Below are 23554 nucleotides of genomic sequence, written 5' to 3'. Positions count from 1 at the left end.
ACCCCTTTCATCGGCCTTTGGCGTCTCATCTAAAAAGGTGTCACCAGGGGGGCAGAGCCAGGATGGCGGCGTGAGTAGAGCAGTGGAAATCTCCTCCCAAAAACACATAGAGCTATGAATATATAACAAAGAAAAATCTTCCTAAAATAGAGACCACAGGACACAGGACAACATCCAGACCACATCCATACCTGCAAGAACCCAGCGCCTTGCGAAGGGGGTAAGATACAAGCCCCGGCCCGGCGGGACCTGAGCGCCCCTCCCCCCGGCTCCCGGCAGGTGGAAAGAAACCGCAGCAGTATTTTTTTTTGGCAAGTGCTTTTTGGAAGCCTTAAAGAGACAGGGACCCCATTGCTAGGGAGGCAGGGTGGCGAGACTGGTGAGTGGGTGCCTGGGACAGGCGCCTGAGGACAAAGAATATCCAGCGTCTTTCCCTGCGGGACCGTTGGGTGGGTGCCTGAGACCGGCACCTGAGGATGGAGGAAATCGCGCGTTTTTCCCCCCTTTTTTTTTCTCTTTTTGGCGAGTGCTTTTTGGAAGCCCTAAAGGGACAGGGACCCCGGTGCTAGGGAGGCATGGCGGCGGGACAGGTGAGCAGGTGCCTGGGACTTGTGCCTGAGGACAAAGAATATCCCATGTTTTAACCTGTGGGACCGGTGGGCAGGTGCCTGAGACCGGCACCTGAGGACGGAGGAAATCGCACGTTTTTCCCCTTTTTTTTCTCTTTTTGGCGAGTGCTTTTTGGAAGCCTTAAAGGGACAGGGACCCCGGTGCTAGGGACGCAGGGCGGCGGGACTGGTGAGCGGGTGCCTGGGACCGGTGCCTGAGGACAAAGAATATCCAGCGTCTTTCCCTGCGGGACTGTTGGGTGGGTGCCTGAGACCGGCACCTGAGGACGGAGGAAATCGCGCGTTTTCCCCCCCTTTTTTTTTCTCTTTTTGGCGAGTGCTTTTTGGAAGCCCTAAAGGGACAGGGACCCCGGTGCTAGGGAGGCATGGCGGCGGGACAGGTGAGCAGGTGCCTGGGACTGGTGCCTGAGGACAAAGAATATCCCATGTTTTAACCTGTGGGACCGGTGGGCAGGTGCCTGAGACCGGCACCTGAGGACGGAGGAAATCACATGTTTTTCCCCTTTTTTTTTCTCTTTTTGGCAAGTGCTTTTTGGAAGCCTTAAAGGGACAGGGACCCCGGTGCTAGGGACGCAGGGCGGCGGGACTGGTGAGCGGGTGCCTGGGACCGGTGCCTGAGGACAAAGAATATAGCGCGTTTTTCCCTGCGGGACCGGTGGGTGGGTGCTTTTTGGAAGCCTTGAAGGGACAGGGACCCTGGTGCTAGGGAGACAGGGCAGCAGGACCAGTGAGCGGGTGCCTGGGACCGGCGCCTGAGGACAGTGTTTTATCCTAAAATCAAGTGTTTTATCCTTTTTTATTTTTTTTCCTGTTCCCTCTCTAATTATTGCTGTTGTTTTGGTTTGGAGAGTGCTTTTTGGAACTCTTAAAGGGGCAGGACAGGTCACTTAGACCAGAGGCAGGGAATCTGGGGATCTCTGGGCACTCTAACCCCCTGGGCAGCAGTGAGCACAGAGGCCCCTTATGGAGATAAATAGCCTCCCGGCCGCTCCCCCTCCAACGGGGCTCCACCATTTTGGAGGAGCAGCCCCAGGCAGGCTATACCCACAGCAACAGTGGAGATAAACGCCATAGCAACCGGGCAGGAAGCAGAAGCCCTGTCTGCACACAGCTGCCCAGCACAAGCCACTAGAGGTTCCTATTCTCCCAGGAGAGGAAGACCACAAACCAACAAGAAGGAAAGCTCTCCCAGCTGTCACTTGTACCAGCTCTGCAAACTATCTCTATCACCATGAAAAGGCAAAACTACAGGCAGACAAAGATCACAGAGACAACACCTGAGAAGGAGACAGACCTAACCAGTCCTCCTGAAAAAGAATTCAAAATAAAAATCATGAACATGCTGACAGAGATGCAGAGAAAAATGCAAGAGCAATGGGATGAGATGCAGAGAAAAATGCAAGAGCAGTGGGATGAAGTCCCGAAGGAGATCACAGATGTCAGGAAGGAGATCACAGAAGTGAAACAATCCCTGGAAGGATTTATAAGCAGAATGGATAAGATGCAAGAGGCCATTGAAGGAATAGAAGCCAGAGAACAGGAACGTATAGAAGCTGACATAGAGAGAAATAAAAGGATCTCCAGGAATGAAACAACACTAAGAGAACTATGTGACCAAGCAAAAAGGAATAATATTCGTATTATAGGGATACCAGAAGAAGAAGAAAGAGGAAAAGGGATAGAAAGTCTCTTTGAAGAAATAATTGCTGAAAACTTCCCCAAACTGGGGGAGGAAATAATCGAACAGACCATGGAATTACACAGAACCCCCAACAGAAAGGATCCAAGGAGGACAACACCAAGACACATAGTAATTAAAATGGCAAGGATCAAGGACAAGGAAAGAGTTTTAAAGGCAGCTAGAGAGAAAAAGGTCACCTATAAAGGAAAACCCATCAGGCTAACATCAGACTTCTCGACAGAAACCCTACAAGCCAGAAGAGAATGGCATGATATATTTAATACAATGAAACAGAAGGGCCTTGAACCAAGGATACTGTATCCAGCACGACTATCATTTAAATATGATGATGGGATTAAACGATTCCCAGACAAGCAAAAGCTGAGGGAATTTGCTTCCCACAAACCACCTCGACAGGGCATCTTACAGGGACTGCTCTAGATGGGAGCACCCCTAAAAAGAGCACAGAACAAAACACACAACATATGAAGAAGGGAGGAGGAGGAATAAGAAGGGAGAGAAGAAAAGAATCTCCAGACAGTGTATATAACAGCTCAATAAGCGACCTAAGTTAGGCAGTAAGATACTAAAGAAGCTAACCTTGAACCTTTGGTAACCACGAATCTAAAGCCTGCAATGGCAATAAGTACATATCTCTCAATAGTCACCCTAAATGTAAATGGCCTTAATGCACCAATCAAAAGACACAGAGTAATAGAATGGATAAAAAAGCAAGACCCATCTATATGCTGCTTACAAGAAACTCACCTTAAACCCAAAGACAAGCATAGACTAAAAGTCAAGGGATGGAAAAACATATTTCAGGCAAACAACAGTGAGAAGAAAGCAGGGGTTGCAGTACTAATATATCAGACAAAATAGACTTCAAAACACAGAAAGTAACAAGAGATAAAGAAGGATACTACATAATGATAAAGGGCTCAGTCCAACAAGAGGATATAACCATTCTAAATATATATGCACCCAATAGAGGAGCACCAGCATATGTGAAGCAAATACTAACAGAACTAAAGAGGGAAATAGACTGCAATGCATTCATTATAGGAGACTTCAACACACCACTCACCCCAAAGGATAGATCCACTGGGCAGAAAATAAGTAAGGACACACAAGCACTGAACAACACACTAGAACAGATGGACCTAATAACCTAATAGACATCTATACAACTCTACATCCAAAAGCAACAGGATATACATTCTTCTCAAGTGCACATGGAACATTCTCCAGAATAGACCACATACTAGCTCACAAAAAGAGCCTCAGTAAATTCCAAAATATTGAAATTCTACCAACCAATTTTTCAGACCACAAAGGTATAAAAGTAGAAATAAATTCTACAAAGAAAACAAAAAGGCTCACAAACACATGGAGGCTTAACAACATGCTACTAAATAATCAATGGATCAATGAACAAATCAAAATAGAGATCAAGGAATATATAGAAACAAATGACAACAACACTAAGCCCCAACTTCTGTGGGACGCAGCGAAAGCAGTCTTAAGAGGAAAGTATATAGCAATCCAGGCACACTTGAAGAAGGAAGAACAATCCCAAATGAATAGTCTAACATCACAATTATCAAAACTGGAAAAAGAAGAATAAATGAGGCCTAAAGTCAGCAGAAGGAGGGATATAATAAAGATCAGAGAAGAAATAAACAAAATTGAGAAGAATAAAACAAGAGCAAAAATCAACGAAACCAAGAGCTGGTTCTTTGAGAAAATAAACAAAATAGATAAGCCTCTAGCCCAACTTATTAAGAGAAAAAGAGAATCAACACAAATCAACATAATCAGAAATGAGAATGGAAAAATCACGACAGACTCCACAGAAATACAAAGAATTATTAAAGACTACTATGAAAACCTATATGCCAACAAGCTGGAAAACCTAGAAGAAATGGACAACTTCCTAGAAAAATACAACCTCCCAAGACTGACCGAGGAAGAAACACAAAAGTTAAACAAACCAATTACGAGCAAAGAAATTGAAACGGTAATCAAAAAACTACACAAGAACAAAACCCAGGGGCCAGACGGATTTACCTCGGAATTTTATCAGACACACAGAGAAGACATAATACCCATTCTCCTTAAAGTGTTCCACAAAATAGAAGAAGAGGGAATACTCCCAAACTCATTCTATGAAGCCAACATCACCCTAATACCAAAACCAGGCAAAGATCCCACCAAAAAAGAAAATTACAGACCAATATCCCTGATGAATGTAGATGCAAAAATACTCAATAAAATATTAGCAAACAGAATTCAACAGTATATCAAAAGGATCATACACCATGACCAAGTGGGCTCATCCCAGGGATGCAAGGATGGTACAACATTTGAAAATCCATCAACATCATCCACAACATCAACAAAAAGAAAGACAAAAACCACATGATCATCTCCATAGATGCTGAAAAAGCATTTGACAAAATTCAACATCCATTCATGATAAAAACTCTCAGCAAAATGGGAATAGAGGGCAAGTACCGCAACAAAATAAAGGCCATATATGATAAACCCGCAGCCAGCATTATACTGAACAGCGAGAAGCTGAAAGCATTTCCTCTGAGATCGGGAACCAGACAGGGATGCCCACTCTCCCCACTGTTATTTAACATAGTACTGGAGGTCCTAGCCACGGCAATCAGACAAAACAAAGAAATACAAGGAATCCAGATTGGTAAAGAAGAAGTTAAACTGTCACTATTTGCAGATGATATGATACTGTACATAAAAAACCCTAAAGACTCCACTCCAAAACTACTAGAACTGATATCGGAATACAGCAAAGTTGCAGGATACAAAATTAACACACAGAAATCTGTAGCTTTCCTATACACTAACAATGAATCAATAGAAAGAGAAATCAGGAAAACAATTCCATTCACCATTGCATCAAAAAGAATAAAAACATACCTAGGAATAAACCTAACCAAAGAAGTGAAAGACTTAAACTCTGAAAACTCCAAGTCACTCTTAAGAGAAATTAAAGGGGACACTAATAAATGGAAACTCATCCCATGCTCATGGCCAACAGACACATGAAAAGATGCTCCACATCGCTAATTATCAGAGAAATGCAAATTAAAACTACAATGAGGTATCACCTCACACCAGTAAGGATAGCTGCCATCCAAAAGACAAACAACAACAAATGCTGGCAAGGCTGTGGAGAAAGGGGAACCCTCCTACACTGCTGGTGGGAATGTAAATTAGTTCAACCATTGTGGAAAGCAGTATGGAGGTTCATCAAAATGCTCAAAACAGACCTACCATTTGACCCAGTAATTCCACTCCTAGGAATTTACCTTAAGAACGCAGCAATCAAGTTTGAGAAAGACAGATGCACCCCTATGTTTATCGCAGCACTATTTACAATAGCCAAGAATTGGAAGCAACCTAAATGTCCATCGGTAGATGAATGGATAAAGAAGATGTGGTACATATACACAATGGAATACTACTCAGCCATAAGAAGTGGAAAAATCCAACCATTTGCAGCAACATGGATGGAGCTGGAGAGTATTATGCTCAGTGAAATAAGCCAAGCGGAGAAAGAGAAATACCAAATGATTTCACTCATCTGAGGAGTATAGGAACAAAGGAAAAACTGAAGGAACAAAACAGCAGCGGAATTACAGAACCCAAAAATGGACTAACAGGTACCAAAGGGAAAGGAACTGGGGAGGATGGGTCGGCAGGGAGGGATAAGGGGGGGGAAGAAGAAGGTGGGTATTAAGATTAGCATGCATGGGGAGGAGGGAGAAAGGGGAGGGTGGGCTGCACAACACAGAGAGGACAAGTAGTGACTCTACAACATTTTGCTAAGCTGATGGACAGTAACCATAATGTGATTGTTAGGGGGGACCTGATATAGGGGAGAGCATAGTAAACATAGTATTCTTCATGTAAGTGTAGATTAAAAATTAAAAAAAAAAAAAAAGAAAGAAAGAAAGAAAAGAAAAGGGGGATTACTCTTTAACAGGATAAAACTATTGGTAAATCAAAGATCAACGCATGCTTTAAATATCCTTAATGTTGATCACTTAAAGGGTGTCAGATGATCAGCTATGGAGGTACTCTTTTCTGATAATATTCCTTTCTCTTAATTTAAAAAAAAAAAAAAGCAGTTATTGTGTGCTGACCTCCAATGAGTTCTGCACAGTGGTATAGAGGGCATGTCAAAGTGTGGGCAAAGGGTCTGTTTGTTTCTATGCAGAAGATCAAGGCCTAGCTTGGATACCCAGAAAATGAACTAAGATACGATATGAGGAGGAGCTTCCGGCATCAGCACTCTCTGGAGGACTTGTGCCGGGGGATGATCATCAAAAAGCCTCCACAGGGATCCGGACGATGCTGCGGTTGTGGCTGCATCCAGCCCACCGTCTCCTGGACTTGCCATAGGAATGAGGAGGGAGATGTCTAGGCTGGCATGTGCATACAGTGAGACAACGAATTTGACCGGATCTGTACTGTTGGAACTCAACCAGGAGTTGGGAGGGGTGCAAGTTGTAGCACTCCAAAATCTCATGACTATAGACTATCTATGGTTAAAAGAACATATGGGATGTGAACAGATCCCAGAAATGGGCTGCTTTAATTTGTCTGATGGTTCAAGTACAGTTGGACAATATCCATCATATCATAGATAAATTTTCACAAATGCCTAGGGTGCCTAAATGGTTTTCTTGGCTTCACTGGAGATGGATGGTAATTATAGATTTGCTTTGTTTATGTCACCATATTCCTATTATGTTAATATGTGTGTGCAAATTAGTTAGTAGTTTAAAACCTATACATACTTAAGGTACTCTACAAGAAGATATGTCAAAGAAATAATCAATCCTCCCATGTTTCCTTCATATGCTACCTCTATAGCTTTTCTTCTTCCTTCCTAATTACAACCCTTAAAAAGAATTCGTGCCTCATATCGAATTTACCGAGTATCATAATTCCTCCAGGTGGTAAAGATACCTCGAGACAAGTGCTGGGCATAGAAGCCACAGGGCATAAATCTGCAAAGAAGTAAAAAGCTAACCTTTGCAAACAATATGGCTTCTCTCTCACTTACCAACTTTACATTTCCCTGTATGGCCCCGGAAGATGACTGGTTAGCCAGAGACGGGTAAGATTCCTCAAGGGAGGAACAACCTAAGACAGGCACAGTCGCAGGGGGGCCATCAGGTGAGAATTTGGGGATCAACAGAGGTGAGGCTCAGAACCTCACCCCCCCTGCTTTGAGAGAAATCTTCTGCATCCGTGGATGTCTTGCTGCCCTTGTCTAGCCTGGATTAATACTTGGTCCATAGGCACACACCTGATCATCTGATCATCTACATTTGCCCTCTTACAGCACTAAACTATGTTTTCTACCTTTATCTTGCATCTACCTACCACTTCAGCATTTTATTAAAAATAAAAATAATAATAATAATAGAGGGAGAAATGTGGAATCAACATATAAATCAAGTACAAAAATCAAACGAATATTCATATTTGACCTGATTGTTTATAGGTCATAATGCATGATCAAAACCGAAAGTTTCTGTGATGAATGCCCTTGTACTGTTCACCATGTAAGAATTTATTCACTATGTAAGAATTCGTTCACCATGTAAGAACTTGTTCGTTATGCTTCAGAAGATTGGAGACTGACGAGAATTAGGCTTGAGATGGATTAATGATTGTACATTGAGCATTGACCCCCCTATACTGAATTTTATTGTTGTTAACAACCATTTGATCAATAAATATGAGAGATGCCCTCTCAAAAAAAAAAAAAAAAAAGAACATATGGGATGTGAACAGATCCCAGAAATGGGCTGCTTTAATTTGTCTGATTTTTCAAGTACAGTTGGACAATATCCATCATATCATAGATAAATTTTCGCAAATGCCTAGAGTGCCTAAATGGTTTTCTTGGCTTCACTGAAAATGGATGGTAATTATAGATTTGCTTTGTTTATGTCACTGTATTCCTATTATGTTAATATGTGTGTGCAAATTAGTAGTTTAAAACCTATACATACTTAAGGTACTCTACAAGAAGATATGTCAAAGAAATAATCAATCCTCCCATGTTTCCTTCCATATGCTACCTCTATAGCTTTTCTTCTTCCTTCCTAATTACAATCCTTAAATAGAATTCGTGCCTCATATCGAATTTACCGAGTATCATAATTCCTCCAGGTGGTAAAGATACCTCGAGACAAGTGCTGGGCATAGAAGCCACAGGGCATAAATGTGCAAAGAAGTAAAAAGCTAACCTTTTCAAACAATATGGCTTCTCTCTCACTTACCAACTTTACATTTCCCTGTATGGCCCTGGAAGATGGCTGGTTAGCCAGAGACGGGTAAGATTCCTCAAGGGAGGAACAACCTAAGACAGGCACAGTCACAGGGGGGCCATCAGGTGAGAATTTGGGGATCAACAGAGGTGAGGCTCAGAACCTCACCCCCCCTGCTTTGAGAGAAATCTTCTGCATCCGTGGATGTCTTGCTGCCCTTGTCTAGCCTGGATTAATACTTAGTCCATAGGCACAGACCTGATCATCTGATCATCTACATTTGCCCTCTTACAGCACTAAACTATGTTTTCTACCTTTATCTTGCATCTACCTACCACTTCAGCATTTTATTAAAAATAAAAATAATAATAATAATAGAGGGAGAAATGTGGGATCAACATATAAATCAAGTACAAAAATCAAATGAATATTCATATTTGACCTGATTGTTTATGGGTCATAATGCGTGATCAAAACCGAAAGTTTCTGTGATGAATGCCCTTGTACTGTTCACCATGTAAGAATTTATTCACTATGTAAGAATTCGTTCACCATGTAAGAACTTGTTCATTATGCTTCAGAAGATTGGAGACTGTTGAGGATTAGGCTTGAGATGAATTGTACATTGAGATGAATGATTGTACATTGAGCATTGACCCCCCTATACTGAATTTTATTGTTGTTAACAACCATTTAATCAATAAATATGAGAGATGCCCTCTCAAAAAAATAAAATAAATAAATAAAAAGGTGTCACCATTCCCAGGCTTCTCCCACTTGTGCGTCTGCTCCAGCAAGCAGGGACTCCCTGTATTCCCGTCTGTCTCTCTGATATTGGCTGTGGTTTGCCTGTATCTGCCCCTTTCTTATAGGCCCAGCAGGAGTTACTGATTTTTCAGTTTGTTTAGCTTTTTACTTGTTAGGATGGAGTTGCAACTTTCAAGTTCCTTATATGGGGAACCAGAAACAGAAGTCCCCAAGTTCAATTAATTTTACATATGTATACCTCTGTAGCCATCACCCTGATAAAGTTATGGAATGCTTCAACACCCCAGGACATTTGCTCGTTCCCCTTCCCAGACCAACCCTACCCAACCCTGCCTGACATAACCACTTTTTAATGATTTCTGTAGCTAAAAATAGTAGTAGTTAATATTGTTTGAGCATCTTAATTCTCACAACAAGCCTATTAAGATAGACTTTTATCTCAGAGAAGCCATATCAATTTTTTGGATAGGAATATAATAAGGCTGATCATTTATTGACTGTTTCCTATTGACTGTTGTGGTAAGTGCTTGAAAAGGATTGTCTTTTTTTTTTCTTTATTCCCATACTCAGCAGAGGGAAATAAGCATCAGTGAGCTTTCCCAAAGTCACTAATGGGTGGTAGATGAGCTTGAGCTGAGCCCCCATCTCACCCAAATCCTAATCACTTAACTTCTGCGCTGAGCTGTTTTAGTAAAGAAATTCAATCCATTTATTTCTTAGTTGGTGGAACTTTCATGTCTTGAGATTACATAACTTCCTTGGTTTTAACTGAAGCCTTTAAATTAAATGGATAATTTGGAGGTCTGAGTATTCATGCCCATCAGAAGACAAACTCCTACCAGGAGATAACTTCAACAATAGATTCCTAACTTGGCATTCTGGTTTATACATCATAATCTTGTGAATTTGTTTAGCATGTACCATCGGCATGAGAGAAATTAAGTTTCAGAACTTAAAAACTTGAAGATAATAGCTGGCCAAAGATAATTTTGCCATGGTCTTACCAGCAAACTCAGCTCCATCTCCTGATCAGCTCCCCACGATTCCCTCCAGCCTCACAGGAGTTTCTGTCCTAAAGGATTTATACACTCAGTTTGTCTTCCCTTACTTGCAAATGTTGTCCTAGGCAAGCCTTATTTCTTTCAGAAATTAGAATTACTGGTGCTATAATCTCCATTCCTGAATAATTCCATTTCCTTTTATTTCTAGTAAGCAAAATCCAATTGTATTGTCATAAACTGATGACCAATACCAGTCTTCTTTTGTTTGTAATTACATTTCAGCACAGAGCACACCTGCTGTTTGTTAGATACATCTGTTATCATTCACAGAGAGGGAAAAATGCCCTTTTCACTTTATACCTTCCCTTGGCTTTAACCCTGAATTCCACCTATGGGATCTGGCATTCATCAGGGTAAAGGGCAGTTTGATAACAATGCTGGCGATAATCCTATAGCATGAAGATACTAATTCTTATAGGTCTATACAGATGAAGCTAAATTCACTCTTGTAGACTCTGAAGAAATTTAATAGGGACTCAGAATTTAGAATTTATTCATCTACTATCTATTATCCCACTAGAATATGTGCTTCTTGAGTACAGGTATTTCTATCTGTTTTTGATCACTTCTGTGCCTCCTAGTATTTGGAACATAGTAAGTGCTCAAAAAATACTTACTGAATGAATTGATCCACCCATTCGATGCTTACCACCCCACCCCAGCTAAAGTGCATGCATCTTTAGGTGCATGGAAGGGAAAATATTGGCTCCCCCTAAGAAGGCTAAGAAGCAGCTTTCCTGCCCTGCACACAGTACCAGTTCATGTAGTGTTAAAGTATATCAGACTGCTGCATTTTTTTAATTTAGCCATCCTTTCAACCAGGAAAATAAGTTATTCTTCCAATGTAGATCATTTAAGCAACTGTATTTTCACTGAAGAGCAGTTTTCAGTAAACATTCACTTTGCAGCCCTAGTTTGTCCCTTTAACTCCATCATCTTTCATTCATGGAAATAATAGTTCCTTTTTTTAAATCAGTATTAAGGGAATTATTTGTCCTTTAAAGAGTTTGATTTACTAATAGGATAGATAAGGCATGAATGGAGGAATTAATCTTTAAAAGGCCACATTTCCCTTGAAAGGGTACTTAAGATCAGTTGGACTAAAAGAAAATGATGGGAAGATAGTTGTAGAGAGAACTTAGTGCAGCTCGGGTCCCATCCAGCTACCCCTGCTAGCTGAGCAGCAATGGTGGTGATCCTGTTGCCTTTCCATCATGCTTAGGTCTCACGTCATAACTTCAAGCGTATCACTTCCTCCCTGGTGTATTCTTTGTCGTCTTACTGCCCTGGAGCTCCAGGACACCACTCTCATACGTGCCATCCTGTGCTCCTGAATCCTGTACAGGCCTGGGAAGTGAGCACATTCTCAGAGGTATTGAATGCTTCTGCCTTGAGTGAACCAGAAGTGCCCAAGGCTAGACAAGGGGACAGAGCTCAATAGCTCCATGTCTTGGGTGGTTATCATTGAAGCCACCGTTGTCACAGAAACCAGGAAATGCTTAAATCCTAAATCTCATTTACACATCTCCAGGGCTTCTCCTTCACTGCCCCTGAAATTAATTATCCCAGTAGCTCAGAATCATAATCTTATATAGAACATTGTAGCCACAGATAGTCAAACTCCTTGCAAAGCCAAATCTTCATGGATCATTCAAGCTAATTAATACTGAGGGGTAAATGCTGCTGAAAATTCAGGGTCTCATGTATGGCAAGATTTCAGTTTATCAGTACTATGGGGGGGTTAGGTTGGTAGGTTAGCATGTCCTGGGATGTTTTATTCACAGTGATGAAGTGAATGCAATGGACTGGGAGACAGGAACATTATTAACATGGAATGTTATTTTAGCATGCCGGTAAAGCATAGCAGGCCTCTGCATCACTTTCTTAACTCTAGGGAGGTCCACTCTTGGCGGGTGCCAAAAATGAATGTCCTGTGGGACCTGGTGCTCTCCTTCAGATTCAGGTTCTACTATTGAGGGGAAGGGGCACTGTGCCAGGCTGTGGTCACATCCACAGACCACAGTGTGATGCATAAGAGCTCAGACACCAGAGTAAGACTGCCCCAAGTTCTAGCCTGGTTCCCCTTTTAAACTAGCTGTGTAGCCTTGGACAAGTGCCTTAACCTCTCTGAGCTTCTGTAAAGTGAGGGGAATAATGGCACTGATTACATAGGATTAAATAAGATAATGCATTTTTCCTACTGGGCATGGTACCTGGAATTCAGGAGGTGCTCAATAAGTATTAGTCATTATATTGTTGTTGTTCATTAGGGAACAGAATTTGAAAGGGGAGTGAGGTTAGAGAAAACTGGACAGTGGGCAGAACGTTGGGAAAGACATTTGACAAGCTATCTCTATATGTATACATTTTTTTTTTTACCTGTTAACTTACATAGCTTTTTTTTTATCATTAATCTGCAATTACATGAAGAACATTATGTTTACTAGGCTCTCCCTTTCACCAAGTCCCCCCCACAAACCCCATTACAGTCACTGTCCATCAGCATAGTAAGATGCTGTAGAATCACTACTTGTCTTCTCTGTGTTGCACAGCCCTCCCCTTTCCCCCACGCCCCCACATTATACATGCTAATCATAATACCCCCTTTCTTCTTCCCTGCCCCTATCCCTCCCTACCCTCCCATTCTCCCCAGTCCCTTTATCTTTAGTAACTGTTAGTCCCTTCTTGGGTTCTGTGATTCTGCTGCTGTTTTGTTCCTTCAGTTTTTCTTTGTTCTTATACTCCACAGATGAGTGAAATCATTTGGTATTTGTCTTTCTCCGCTTGGGTTATTTCACTGAGCATAATACCCTCTAGCTCCATCCATGTTGTTGTAAATGGTAGGATTTGTTTTCTTCTTATGGATGAATAGTATTCCATTGTGTAGATGTATCACATCTTCTTTATCCATTCATCTACTGATTGACACTTAGGTTGCTTCCATTTTTTGGCTATTGTAAATAGTGCTGCAATAAACATAGGGGTGCATCTGTCTTTTTCAACGTGGAGTGCTGCATTCTTAGGGTAAATTCCTAGAAGTGGAACTCCTGGATCAAATGGTAAGTCTATTTTGAGCATTTTGAGGAACCTCCATACTGCTTTCCACAATGGTTGAAATAATTTACATTCCCACCAGCAGTGTAGGAGGGTTCCCCTTTCTCCACAACCTGGCCAACATTTGTTGTTGTTTGTCTTTTGGATGGTAGCCATCCTTACTGGTGTGAGGTGATATCTCATTGTGGTTTTAATTTGCATTTCTCTGATAACTAGCTATGTGGAGCATCTTTTCATGTGTCTGTTGGCCATCTGAATTTCTTCTTTGGAGAACTGTCTGTTCAGCTCCTCTGCCCATTTTTTAATTGGATTATTTGCTTTTTGTTTGTTGAGGTGTGTGAGCTCTTTATATATTTTGGATGTCAATCCTTTATCAGATCTGTCATTTATGAATATATTCTCCAATACTGTAGGTACCTTTTTGTTCTATTGATGGTGTCCTTTGCTGTACAGAACCTTTTCAGCTTGATGTAGTCCCACTTGTTCATTTTTGCTTTTGTTTTCCTTACCTGGGGAGATATGTTCATGAAGAAGTTGCTAATTTTTATGTCCAAGAGATTTTTGCCTATGTTTTTTTCTAAGAGTTTTATGGTTTCATGACTTACATTCATGTCTTTGATCCATTTTGAATTTATTTTTGTGTATGGGTTTAGATAGTGATCCAGTTTCATTCTCTTACATGTAGCTGTCCAGTTTTGCCAGCACCATCTGTTGAAGAGACTGTCATTTCCCCATTGTATGTCCATGGCTCCTTTATTATATATTAATTGACCACATATGTTTGGGTTAATGTCTGGAGTTTGTAACCTGTTCCACTGGTCTGTGGCTCTGTTCTTGTGCCAGTACCAAATTGTCTTGATTACTATGGCTTTGTAGTAGAGCTTGAAGTTGGGGAGTGAGATCCCCCACCCCATACCTTATTCTTCTTTCTCAGAATTGCATTGGCTATTCGAAGTCTTTGTGTTTCCATATGAATTTTTGAACTATTTGTTCCAGTTGGTTGAAGAATGTTGCTGGTAATTTGATAGGGATTGCATCAAATCTATATATTGCTTTGGGCAGGATGACCATTTTGATGATATTAATTCTTCCTAGCCAAGAGCATGGGATGAGTTTCCATTAGTTAGTGTCCTCTTTAATTTCTCTTAAGAGTGTCTTATAGTTTTCAGGGTATAGGTCTTTCACTTCTTTGGTTAGGTTTATTCCTAGGTATTTTATTCTTTTTGATGCAATTGTGAATGGAATTGTTTTCCTGATTTCTCTTTCTATTGGTTCATTGTTAGTGTATAGGAAAGCCACAGATTTCTGTGTGTTAATTTTGTATCCTGCAACTTTACTGTATTCCGATATCAGTTCTAGTAGTTTTGGAGTGGAGTCTTTAGGGTTTTTTATGTACAATATCATGTCATCTGCAAATAATGACAGACAGTTTAACTTCTTCTTTACCAATCTGGATTCCTTGTATTTCTTTGTTTTGTCTAATTGCTGTGGGTAGGACCTCCAATAGTATGTTAAATAACAGTGGGGAGAGTGGGCATCCCTGTCTTATTCCTGATATCAGATGAAAAGCTTTCAGCTTCTCACTGTTCAGTATGATGTTAGCTGTGGGTTTATCATATATGGTCTTTATTATGTTGAGGTACTTGCCCTCTGTACCCATTTTGCTGAGAGTTTTTATCATGAATGAATGTTGAAGTTTATCAAATGCTTTTTCAGCATCTATGGAGATGATCATGTGGTTTTTGTCTTTCTTTTTGTTGATGTGGTGGATGATGTTGATGTATTTTCGAATGTTGTACCATACTTGCATCCCTGGGATGAATCCCACTTGGTCGTGGTGTATGATCCTTTTGATATATTTTTGAATTTGGTTTGCTTATATTTCATTGAGTATTTTTGCATCTACATTCATCAGGCATATTGGTCTATAATTTTCTTTTTTGCTGGGGTCTTTGCCTGGTTTTGGTATTAGGGTGATGTTGGCTTCATAGAATGAGTTTGGGAGTATTCCCTACTCTTCTATTTTTTGGAAAACTTTAAGGAGAATAGTTTTTATGTCTTCTCTGTATGTCTGATAAAATTCCGAGGTAAATCCATCTGGCCCCGGGGTTTTGTTCTTGGGTAGTTTTTTGATTACCGCTTCAATTTCTTTGCTCGTAATTGGTTTGTTGAACTTTTGTGTTTCTTCCTTGGTCAGTCTTAGAAGGTTGTATTTTTCTAGGAAGTTGTCCATTTCTTCTAGGTTTTCCAGCTTGTTAACATATGGGTTTTCATAGTAGTCTTTAATAATCTTTTGTATTTCTGCGGAATCTGTCGTGATTTTTCCATTCTCATTTCTGATTCTGTTGATGTGTGTTGATTCTCTTTTTCTCTTACTAAGTTTGGCTAGAGGCTTATCTATTTTGTTTATTTTCTCACAGAACCATCTCTTGGTTTCATTGATTTTTTCTATTGTTTTATTCTTCTCAATTTTGTTTATTTCTTCTCTGATCTTTATTATGTCCCTCCTTCTGCTGACTTTAGGCCTCTTTTGTTCTTCTTTTTCCAGTTTCGATAATTGTGATGTTAGACTATTCATTTGGGATTGTTCTTCCTTCTTTAAGTATGCCTGGATTGTATATTTATACATTTTTAACTGATATTTATTGAGTAATTCCTCTGTGCCATGTATTTAGTCTATGCATTTGGAATATGGTAGTGGACAAATATGGTAGTGGAGCTTATAGTCTGTTGGAGGGGTACTGTTAATCAGCAATAAGCACAATAGCTAAACAGATTGTGTAATAGGTTAGAGGATAATAGGTGTCATGAAGATTTTAAAAAAAGAAAGCTAGAGCACTCAGGAGCACTGAGTGGAGGGAGGGCTGGATTGAATCTAGCATTCTATGCATGACCAAAGAGGGGTAACCCTCCCCTTCCATCTGTGAGCCTTGAAATGATTGGATTTGTTTCTGCCAAGAGGAAACAAACATTGACTTATAATTTACTCTGCCTGACACTGTTCTGAGAGCATTACATGTAATACTTTAAAAAATGCTAACAGCAGGTAGATATCGTTATTTTCTCCATTTTTCAGAAGAGGGATTTCAGGAACAGAGATGCTAAGTAAATTGCCAAAAGTGACAGTTAATCCCTAGCAGAGCTGTGGTTCCCATAACAGTATTCTGTTCCACTGACCTACAGCAGCCCCACAGAGCAGGGAGTTGAAGTCGGAGATCCTGATGTAATTTCAGGCTAAGGCCAACTTGGCCTTTTAGAATAAAAAAGTAAGCTTCAAATCCAGTCACACCCAGATCCCTAGATTTTTTAGGGTAAATACTTCTCTACGATATGTTATCAGATATTCATGTGCTATGATATGAGTCAATGGATTCATACCCATTGACAGAGACATTACAAAATGATTAAAAGGTACTAAGTGAGTTTGAACTCAGTAAATCTTTTAAATCCATCTGTATTAGTAGTCTTCTCAACAGTCTCTACTAAGGCTTTTGATTCAGAGAACAGCATACTCTGCTTGGTAGACATATGGATTGGAGGACTCTGCAATAAATCAATAGTCCCCAGAGGTTATGACCCATAGGGGGATCTTCAAAGTAAATATCCAGTCAGATGTTTGCTGTCATCTTTGAACCGGGGATGGATGACAGTCCGATGAGAGGGGAAGGCAAACTGTTGTCTTTTATATCCATTTTCTTAAATGGAATCTTGTGAATTTCTCCAAATAGGGGATCCCAATTGAGAATTCTCTGATCTGAACCTGCATCAGCCTAGAGGCCTTCTTATTGGCTAACTTGCAAAAAATAATTAGTACACAGAGCTAAGGGCTAAAACTTTAGCAAGAGTGATGTATGGTTGTGTCCTGTCCAGTCAATACCTGGAAAATCTCTCTAAGCCTCAGAGACTTTTCTGTGAAATGGGAATCATCACCATTACCACCACCACCACCGCCATCACCATCATCACTGTTTTCTCCTGGGATTTCACCTGAGAGGTGAATGAGATATTACAAGTCAAATACTCATGGTGACCCCTGGCACCCAGGCAACAGTCAGTGAACATGCACACTCAGTATTAACAAACAAACAAGTCATGGGTGTTTTTAGCAGTTGTATGAGAGAAGAACTTGCAGAATGAGGAGAAATGACACCAAGTGAGTAGCTGGCTTTAATCGTGACTTTTTGCATTAGACACAACAAAACTTATGCAACTAGTGATCAGATCTGTTTTCACCCCTGAGCACTCTGCATACAAAAAGAAATAGAGAATTGTGGTAAGGAAGAAAGTACTTTCAAACAACCAGCATGAGTGCAGTGGAGATGATCCAAAGGCCCGTGTGCTATGATTGTGACGAAAAGGAAAAGAGGGTAAAGAATATGCTGATTAGTGGTATCTATCTGGAGAGAAGTCAAGGAAAACAGAAGACAGAAGAGCAACGACAAAAGAAATCGAAGTGACCAGATGGAAGGCAGAGGCAGCGGGTGGCGGCTGGGAGGCACCGGGGAATGTTGGGTGGGAGGAAAGGGGGGCTGGCAAAGAGAACCAGGCAGTGCAACAGTGCTTCTGTCCAGCTGCCTTTCCATCAGTCCTTGGAAGGACAGACCCTGGGCATTCTGTTCCCTGGGTTGGGTGGTACCTGGAGATGATGGTGTAGGACACATCTCTGTAAATAGCATGGTTTTTCTAACTAGGTTTATTATGCACAGTGTGCTTTTCTCACCTCATGAGTACATTTTCCCTATTTGGTAGATGCAGAAACAGAAGCTTAAAGATAGAAGCCCACTTAGCAAACTTCAGAATCGCCTGAATATTTCCTCCCTTCATAGCTCTTGAAGTTTCAAATGGTCAGCTCCTCAGTATCAGGAAAATTATCAGCTAGAACTACTCTTGTCAGAACTATGCCATATAACTGAGGGTCATTGTAGATTAAAAAAATATATGTATCCATACGCATATAAAATATAAAAAGGATACATATATCAGCAATATATGTGTGTATATTTGATATATATATATAGTGTGTGTATATAGTATGCATACAAACACACACACATACATGTATTGCTTTTATTTTTCTGTTTGCCAGAGTGAACAACCGACTTTTTAAAAAAGTAAAAAAGATAAGTATCACATGCTACAAATCTGGCATTTGATCATTTTCAGTTAATTATAAATGGCATTTGTTTAACATTTAGGCAATTTGAAAAAGAGTTATTGGGTATTAGCAGCATTAGCAACAAGGGTTCTTCTGAGCCCTTGGAATCATGAGTCAAGGTAAATAAAGGTCCCTTGATTAGAAGAGAGCACTAAAAAAGCTTTGAAAAGTGGTTCAACTTGAGTTTAATATTACATCCTTGGGAATTTGCCAAGTTTCAAGGTGAAGCTATTGAGACAGGAAGTACAAATGATAATGTAAGTATGGGGCTCCAGTTAACTCCTCATAGAAGCTGGCACTGAAAGGGCAATTAACCACAAACCCCAAAAATAAATAAGCAAAAGTTAGAGTTGAACTGTGACTTGAAATTCTCTATACTTTGCTATTAGTCCTGTACAGAAAATGAGTGTACCAATAATAAATGTATTTGTTCTGAGTTTTACCCAGCAAGTTATCTTGTATATACTTTTAAAAAACTGAAATATTGATGACATATTAATTAATGCTGACCAAAATCTATCAGTATTAAAAAAAACCAATTGCTTATTATCTGGCTGATTCATGACAATCCTTTACCTGTAACAATAAGCACTTTGAGAAGCTGGTATATTGTCACACAGAAAGAACTGTGGCATGAAAGGGGAAATGCTGCTTATGAGGAAGGACAAATAGACAAGTTCTAACATCCAAATTTTATCTCCCCTTTGTCCAGTTTTAGTTTTTAAGTACTAATCATCATTGGCTTCTTTTTTTGTTGACTAGACAAAAGAAACTGGGGAGCTTGGTGGAAAATCAGAGTAGAGAAGTGAGGGCATTTGGAAACAGGTAGAAAAGACTGGCCTCCAGTCAATCTAGCTTGGTTTTTCCTTCTGAGCACCGCATGCAGCAGCCCACCCCCATCTGATTCATTTCAGTGACTTTCAGAACATTTCGTTTTGCAGAGAATACCTCACTTTTTCCCCTGTGGAATAAGGATGTCTCAGAGATAACGATAACAGGAGTGGGTTTCTTTTCTCCCTTCAGGTGACTAGAAGAGCAAGACTTTTTTGTAAACAGGTAATTCAGCTCTAGTGGTCAGTTTGATTCAGTTCATGTAGGAGCTAACTTCAATTTCCACATTTCAGAAGAAGAGGTTGCCCTTTCTACACCAAGGCAACAGACCCCAACCTAACTAGTTTCATCGTTTTTTTCTAATTAAAGTGAGGGTTCAGACAATTATTCTTGAGTAAGGAGTCAGCACCTACATACACAAATAAATTTGTCCATCTGCCCTCTAGCTGGCCGAGAGCATCTGAGCCAGGAAATATATAGCAGGTATAGTAGGTGTGCCAAGCACTAAAGTAGGGTGTGTTTCTTTGATAAGTAGGTAACTAATTCACTCCACCCAAAGTCCAGTGTCTGCAGCCATGTTTCCTATGTACTTTGGGGACATTTCAAGGCATTGCTAGACTACACAATTGGTAGACTGGAGATTCTTCTTTTCTTTGTTTACACACTTGCTCATTCTTGTGGATCTACATGGAATCAATGACTCTTTCCAGCATTACTAGATACTGTTTAGATGGCAACTCAAGGTAGGAAGAGACAGCCAGAGCATTGAATACAGCCATACCACAATAGCAGGCAGGCCAGAGGTGAAAAGGTAGATGTGCCATTCCCACCAGCATTTGGAATGTTTAACAGGACAACCAAGCCCCCTACAGAAAGTGGAGATCAACTCTTGGCTGTCAATGGGCCTGTGCAAATAGGTGTATTAAGAAGGAAAAGCAGGAAGCAAGGGCCATGTATATTCGGCAATAGAATATAAGAACTGAAACAACCCTGATTTCCAGAACGGGTAGCTAATACTTATCTTAGAAAACAGTTGAGAGATGCTGGCCTCACGTGCACTGGGTGTGCAGAAGTACCCAGGGCTCTCCTAAGCTTTCCACTGCCGGGAAATCTAACCTAGAGGGCCAGTCATCTGTCTCAGGGACCAGACCTTTTTAGGGCAGAAGAATGAGCTGGTCTAATCACAAGCACCTGGAAATAACTGCAGGCAGACTTGCTTGTGTTCTCCAAATGAAATCCTCCAAGGGATACATTACCTTCCCAGCTCCCCTCCCTAAAAGGAAAACAATTTTGTGTAGTATTTGCTGCAGTGTTTTGTTGCAATTTTTTGAGAAATGTTACTTGTAATTTTCATGAATATGTAAAAATAAAGGCTTGTACCCCACTGTACCCTCCATTCTATGACAACATTCATCTCATTAAATAGTGTGATAATAGCTAAAGAGAGAACAGACACTTCTTCTACTAGACTTAAAACGTTAGCTCTTTTTAAAAGTACTTCTTTGAAGTAATTTACCATTAAGAAAAGTCCAAATTGTAAGAAATTTGGTGTGAGGACTTACTGTTTTTGAAGCAAAGGACTGATCACTTTCAGCCCTGCTATAAATTAGGTTCTGTGGCCTAAGGCTCCTGTTGTGTGTCTCCAGCTGAGTTCACTTCCAGGTCTGGCCTACCAACCAGAGGCCATGTGCTGGAACTTTGTTCCTCCGGCAGGGCTAGCAGTGTACTGACTGTGCTTCCTCCCTGGGCCCCACCTGTGACCACCAGGGCAAGTCCCAAGGTTGACTGGGTGGCAGAACTTTGCAGCTTGGCTCCAGAACAGAGACAATCTGGGCAGTCTAGAGCCCCGGCCCTCACCTTACTAACAGCACACTTCTTCCTTGGAAATAACTGCAGTGATTTCAACTTCAATATGGTCCTAATTCTGGGATGATGTCAAGCCAACTGGTCAACACTATAGAAATGCAGGGCAGTGAATGTCCAGAAACCTGCTCATTTTCTTTACTGTCATAAAGACTCAGACCCCAAACTTCCTCTTGACTTTATTACACCTTTCTCTTTATTCCTGGTATAAAAAGGATATATAACTGCTCTGCTGTATAGTGGAAAGAACATGGACTCCAAAGCCAAAAAGATCCAGGTCTGAATTTCAGCTCCTTGCCATAGATGACCTTTGTAATTTAAGGCAAACTTTTCAACTTCTTAGCATCCCTGTTAACTCATTTGTGAAAGTGAAATACATACTGTGGCATAGAGGAGGGACAATTAATTTTAGGAGCTGAGGAAATGAGTTTCATTCCCAGTTCATTAGCCCACTGGAGCTGAAAAGGTGTTAGTACCCACAGTATATGGTTGTAATGAGGATTAAGTGAGTGAGTTGGAGTGGATGTTTGAAAGTCTCCAGGACAATGCCTCGTGTACAGCAAGGATTAATTCATTTCCCTTTTCATTATCTGGGCAGTTTTGTAGAGATCAAAACCACCTTCGTTTTTCAGGAGCTAAGGACCTCTGCTCATACTGTGGGTAGTGTTTTGAACTGGAGGACCAGAACAGGTCAGCACACATCGCATACCATATTCAATGGAAAACGATTCTCCGCAGCCTTACTTTGTATGGGCTACTACAAAATACCACAGACTGGGTGGCTTGTAATCAACAGAAATTTATTTCCCACAGTCTGGAGGCTGGGAAGTCTAAGATCAAGGAGCCAACAGACTCAGTGTCTGGAGAGGGCCTGCTTCCTGCTCACAGGCAGCTGCGTTCTTGCTTTCTTCACCTGGCGAAAAGTGCACTGGGTGTCCTCCATAAGGGCATGGATCCCCTTCCGGAGGGTGCCACTCTCTGACCTAATCACTCCAAAGGGCCATCTCCAAATATGTTTATACTGGGGATTAAGATGTCAGCATGTGGGTTTGGAGGGGATACAAACGTTCAGTCTATAGATATAGGGTGACAGTAAAGTCTTGAAAACTTATGAGAATGCACATGATAAGTTCTTTGTGGATATTACCATCTAAAATGCAATGTGTTCACTGTGTCATCCCTCATTCACAACATAGAGTCCAGTGGGCTGTGCAGAGCTGCTGTAAGCCTGGGGCACCACGCGGTTTTGCCGTGAGTCTCCGTGCGTGATGCACCCTCCTGATGGAAGCACTCTGGACAACCTTCTCCTAGTCCCTCAACCACAGGCATTATTTAGTCACTTCACCATGGCAACCATTTGCCTATGCTTCCAGACTAAGTGACAGCCCTGAGTAAATCCACAGCATTTGAGTAAGATGAAGGGCTCCGGAGAGAGACTGCTCTGCTCTCTATGTGGCAGAATAACGAGAGCAGGGTAGCTGCCTCTTCCCTGCAGACTTAAGGGAGCAGAGTCCACCCAGGACTGGTATTTTCAGATGCAGCTGCTGAGAGGCACCCCTGTTAAGAAATGTATTCCCCAGGATACCCAATTCACATAGAATTAACGATTTTCTTCATGTATCCTTAAATTGATGAATTACTGAGATCCTGTACAATGAATTACTGAGAGCTTTTATAAATTCACTTCAATATTTAGATACTGGACAGATGAAGGGTGAAGGGATGATAAGGACCAGCCAGTGAGGCAAGAGAAGTAAGAGAGATGGATGTTCCAGGTCTAAGGGAAGAAGGTGCTTCAAGGAAGGAGTGATCGGCTCCGCCACATACTGCGCGTGAGTCCAGGACGATGAAGATGGAGAACTGAGTGTGGGTTTGGCACCAGGACTGTGAGAGCCTGTTGTAAGGTTGGGGCTGGGGCCAAAGACTGACTGCAGTGGGATCGAGAGAATGGGAGAAGTTGATATTGGTCACAGACAGCTCCAAGTTCTGCCATTCATTTGTGTCTTTATATTCAGTACAAACAAGTTAATTAAAATCATCACATCTGAAACATCCTATTTGTGATATAGAATCACTGCTATCTCTGATCTTTATTTTCTCTGATTTTTACTTTACAAAGAACACAGTGCTCAAGCCAACACATTGAAGCGAAGGGCCTGGATGGCTTCTAAGGTCCTTCTCAATGGGATAATCAT

This window comes from Manis javanica, chromosome 10 (assembly GCF_040802235.1).
Source record: "Manis javanica isolate MJ-LG chromosome 10, MJ_LKY, whole genome shotgun sequence".
In the NCBI taxonomy this organism is placed as follows: domain Eukaryota; kingdom Metazoa; phylum Chordata; class Mammalia; order Pholidota; family Manidae; genus Manis; species Manis javanica.
Note: the sequence above shows the minus strand (reverse complement) of the source record.